This window comes from Marmota monax, unplaced genomic scaffold (genome assembly GCF_021218885.2).
Source record: "Marmota monax isolate L192 unplaced genomic scaffold, Marmota_monax_Labrador192_F-V1.1 WCK01_AAM20220418_F8-fsc00029, whole genome shotgun sequence".
Classification (NCBI taxonomy): domain Eukaryota; kingdom Metazoa; phylum Chordata; class Mammalia; order Rodentia; family Sciuridae; genus Marmota; species Marmota monax.
In genome coordinates, this window is record NW_026693024.1 from 16,917,335 (window position 1) to 16,922,513 (window position 5,179).

The 5,179-nt window shown below is 45.1% G+C and overlaps 1 long non-coding RNA gene across 1 annotated transcript; it reads right to left on the bottom strand.

Moving 5' to 3' along the window:
- Positions 1–222: 222 nt before the first annotated feature.
- On the bottom strand, positions 223–2,846 carry LOC131424514 (uncharacterized). The gene is made up of 3 exons (XR_009227678.1): positions 2,318–2,846; positions 1,426–1,747; positions 223–890 (listed from the first exon to the last, which is right to left on the bottom strand). It is a non-coding gene; the product is annotated as an uncharacterized LOC131424514 (long non-coding RNA).
- Positions 2,847–5,179: the final 2,333 nt, after the last annotated feature.

Sequence of the window (5,179 nt, forward strand, 5' to 3'; positions counted from 1 at the left end):
CAAAGTCAACCAGAGAATCACACAAGAAGGCTACTGCGAAGCCACCCAAGGAACCCGGGTGACCAGGAGGGATGAGTGAGGGGCATGCAGTCCCTCGCCCTCTCTCTCTCTTCCCCTTTCTCTCTCCCCGCTCCCTCCCTCTCTCTCTTCTTACAATGCACATGAATTACAATGGTCTCAGAATTTTCAAAGTTTAATTTTTTTAAAGGAAGGAAAGGCGGAGAAGGGGAAGGGAGGGAGCCAGAGCAGGATGAGGGAGGGAGGGAGGGCGTGGGGAGGGACACAGCTGAAGACCGTGAGAGGCCTGGATGGGAGTAAAGTGATCAATCAGTTTTCTGGGCAGACACAGAAGGGCCAGGGGCTGACAGCAGCAGTGCGTGGTTAGAAGCTCTCTTCCGGCCACTTGTCACATGACCTTGAGGAAGGCAGTGTTTCCCGCCATTTCCATGGGAGTTGAACCAGAGCACCTCTGCCAACTTCCTAGCTGAGTGCCAGGCCTGACCACGTGTTTGTCACACAACTGGGGGACCCGGGGGCTGCGTTGGCTCAGCTCACACAGCACCAGGAAGGTGACGGAGCCCGGGTGAGAGGTGAGACCCCACATTCCGCGTCCCTTCCTCCCAGCCCTGTGCCCTCCCATACCCAATGGCACGGGACTCGATGCCGGTTCCCAAACTCCCAGGAAAAGGCCGGGTCCTCCTCCCAGTCCACCCTGAGAAATGGAAACAGAACCCTCCCTGAAAGGCGGTAGAGCCTCACATTCCCTCTTTAGATGTTCCTTTTACTTGTGTCTTGGAGTCAACCCAAGAGGATTTTCATGGACATCTGTTGCTGTCCTTGAGTGCCCCACGATGGTTCTCGCCATCCTGCACGTCTGAACGTGTCTGTGCCTGCAAATATAAGGATGAGAGGCCACTAGGTGGATATGAAATGGTGCTGACCCTCTGCCCAAGGTGGCCGAGCTTCTCACACCGAAAACCATCTTTGTGACCCACATGTCTCTCCAGCACCAGTGCATGGCCTTGGATGAGTTCGCAGGTGTCCACTGTAATGTTTGCCATGTTTCTGGCAAGAACAGGAAACCATAGCACCCAGGACTTGTTTCTCTGCCCTCTGATATTTCCTTCATTACCAGGTGTAAGTAAAAATGGTTGGCAGCATTCGAGAAGCCCAAGGACATTTTCTGAGTGGACAAAGTTAAGTGACCTGGTTGTTCACTCAGCAAGTATCCTTAGGTTTTAGAACTGGTTTGGTGGTCTGCCCATGGTATCCACCTGCAAAGGTCTACAGAGCGGTGTAGACCCAAGGAGAAGGTATGGACTATCCACTTGCTGTTTTGTTGTGGACACCTTAAAACGTCACATCCACACACATCCCTAAATTCATGCCAAGAGCAGTGGTAAAGTGCAGCCAGTGGCCAGTTACCTTCTGGAGTGAGTTTCCTGATGCGCAGGGAGCCACCCATCCAGCACCTCCTCCGCATTGCCACTGCGGCCACAGCCACAGCCAGTGTTCTCAGGGTCCGTGGCCCGCTGGACTCCGCGGCCCGCTGGACTCCGCCTGGTGTTCTTTCTCATGCCCTGCTTGCTGGGATGCCTGCAGAGAACACCCAGCCCCCCTGCCACATTGGAACTAGAGGGGGACAACAAGGGAAGTGGAGCCAGCGAGCACATATTCCTTCTGTTGTGGACACTCCTCAAGCACACTCTGGAAGGTTCCTTGCAGGGTCTGCAGTGGGCAAGATCTCCTGTTGGACCACAGGAATAAGCAGATCAATGACACTCTCTTGAGTTGGAGTCCCTTTTTCTCTGTCTCCCTGTCCCCAGAGCCCCTCCCAGCCTGCTGCTGGGTCATGCCCTGTGTCCGTAAGGTGCTCACCTGCTTTTCTCATGGCAGGGATGGCCAGGAAAGCACGTGCTCTAAGCCTCCCATGTCCCTGAGCCTAGGACCACACATACACACAGAGTCCCCAAAGAGGGAAACTGATGTCAGCACACTGTATGTTACACTACTATGTGCTCGATGCTAACAGTATCAGTAACAGTCAAATGTCTGCAAAAATAAAGGCTTAAAAAATTCAACCAAGGGCTGGGGCTGGAGCCCAGTGGTAGAGCGCTTGCCTCGCACATGTGAGGCACTGGGTTCAATCCTCAGCACCACGCGGAAATAAGAAAGTAAGGTATTGTGTCTGTTTACAACTAAATACATATATATATTCTACCAAGGCGACGAGAGAGGGCTCCAAAATGGGAAAGAGGAAATGATGACATGATGATGGCGAGGGAAGAAAAGGGTCAGCAGAGCCCTCAGTACTGACTTGCTCCTTTGCCGGGCTTTGGTGTCCTTGACTCTCAGCATTCTTCCTCGGATCTCAGTCCTCCGTGGAAAGCTGCCTGCACATCGTCCGGCGTCATCTACAAACGTTCACAGGAGTGTCACGAGGAGCATCCTGAGCCTTGTTCGGGTAATATGCCCTCATTTAATAACAGCAGAGAAAATGACTCGTGATCAAAAGAATATTGCAGCAACATCCGACAGGAACCCAGACTCCTATCTGTAAGTGACATAGTTTGAGTTTTCAAGTTGAGTTTGTAATTCTTTTGAATCAGGCTCCATTCACAAATTTATTTCAAATAAAGAGGATGACTTCAGGAAACCTGTCTTAAATACTTTTGAGTTTTGATAGAAGAAAAAAAGAAGTGAATGAACCAGACAGGCTAGAGAAATAAAGATGAGACAGTGATTTCCAAATTCTGAACTCAGCTGGCTGCTGTGATTTGGTGAAATACAGTATAAAGTATGTTAAAAATAAAAAGAGCCTGGAGGAACAATGATTAGCTCTGAATACTCAAGACAAAAAGAAGAAAAAGAAGAAAGAAAAAGAGAAGGGGAAGGGGAGAAGAAGAGAAAGGACAGGGGCGGAATTTACATTCAGTCTATTTTTCTAATGTAAACCTAGGATGAGGAAGGCTAATAAGGTGCTATTTCTGTGGCATAAAATAATAAATTCTAGAAACCCCATCTATTCTAGAATTCCTTATCCCTCCCAGTTACTTGTTTGATTTAAGGCATTATTATTATTATTATTATTATTATTATTATTATTATTATTTAAACTCCACACCCAAATAGCCTTTGTTTCATGGTTCCTTTTCAATTTAGTTGTCACTTGTGGGAACTTGGAGGAAGCAGGACACAAGACAAGTGAGTTCCAGTCATTTCAATCATCATACAGGAGTCAGGACGCAGAACTGGGGAAACACATCAAGGTTTAGTAGAATCTTGGTTCCTGTCAAGGTGACATGATCCAGGATGTAATTGACAGGGAGCTCACATGGGGTACGTTTAGGGTATTCAAGTGACTTTATTTGAAATAAATGGGGCAAAAGAAAATTTTTCAATAAATGGTATTGGGACAAGGAGGAAGCCACTTGGAAAACATTACATCCACATCATTTTCCTTGAACCAAAATAAGTTACAGACAGAAAGCCTATAGCAATGTAAATAACAAGATCAGACAGTATGAAAAGGAAACAAAGTTTTTAATTACGAAGTGGGCAAAGACCTCTCGATGACTCAACAAAAGTTATAAAAAGATAAATTTAACTATATAAAAATTTTAAAATTCTGCAAAGAAAAAACATTAACCACTCACGGCAGCTGACAAGCGGAAAAGTATTTGTTACTCAAATACAGACATTTAGATCATCTCCCTGAAACAGGGATCCACCAGGAATACATTCTAAGACCCCCAGTGGAGGCCTGTGATTGTGCCTAGTACCCAACGCCATACACACTCTGCTTTTTCCTATGTGTACATTCCTATGATTCAGTTTAATTTATAAATCAGGTCTAGTTAGAGGTTAGCAACGACAATAAAATGAAACAAATATAACTATATACTGCAATAATAGTGATATAAATGTAGTCTCTCGTGAAGGAATCAAGAGGAATAATATTTCTAGGCCACAATTAACTGCATTAACTACGGGTAATGAAAACTGAAGTTAGTAAAACCCTGGGTAAGGGGACATGAAGATTCATAAAAACCTACAAATACTTCTTAAACATATAAAATGATGTTCAACCTCACTCAACCAAAAGGGAAGACAAACTAAAACCATAAAGTGATGGAGTTTCAGAGCTACCCGTGAACAGGTTGCACGAATTCTCGAAATTTAGATGCACAAAAACTCCCTGGAGATTTTACCAGCATGCAGATTCTGATTGAGAAGGTCCAGGGATGGGGCCCAAAAATTTGCATTTCTAGGTGAGGATGTGGGGGAAAGGCACACTCATACACTGCTGGTGGGACTGCAAATTGGTACAACCACTCTGGAAAGCAGTACGGAGATTCCTTAGAAAACTGGGAATGGAACCACCATTTGACCCAGCTATTACACTCCTCGGTCTATACCCCAAGGTCTTCAAATCTGCATAGTGATGCAGCCACATCAATGTTCATAGCAGCTCAATTCCCAATACCTAAACTGTGGAATCAACCTAAATGCCCTTCAGTAGATGATGGATAAAGAAGCTGTGGTATATATACATAGTGGAATATTACTCAGCATTAAAAGAGAATAAAAATCATGGCATTTTCAGGTAAATGGATGGAGTTGGAGATTACCATGCTAAGCAGAGTAAGCCAATGCCCCAAATCCAAAGGCCGAATGTTCTTTTTCTCTTATAAGTGGATGCTGATCCATAATGGAGGAGGGAGCGTGGGAAGTATGGAGGAAATTTGATTGGGCAAAGGGGAGGGAGGGGAGGGGAGAGGACATGGGGGCAGGAAAGATGGTGGAATGAGATGGACATCATTATCCTAAGTACATGTATGACTGCACATATGGTGTGACTCTACATCATGTACAACCAGAAAAATGAAAAGTTGTGCTCCATCTGTGTACAATGAAACAAAATGCATTCCGCTGCCATGTATAACTAATTAGGACAAATAAAAAAAGAATTTTCATTTCTCATAAACTCTTTGGAGATTCTTCTTCTGCTGGCCCACCCACACCTTATGTAGCATGCGTTGCTGGTGGGCATTAAATTTATATTGTCTGTCTAGAGGGCAATTTGGCAACACCTTTTATATTAAAAAGCACACATCTTTGTCACAATTTCACTTTATACATGGGATAATTAGTAATTATTCTATGGTATTTTCACATA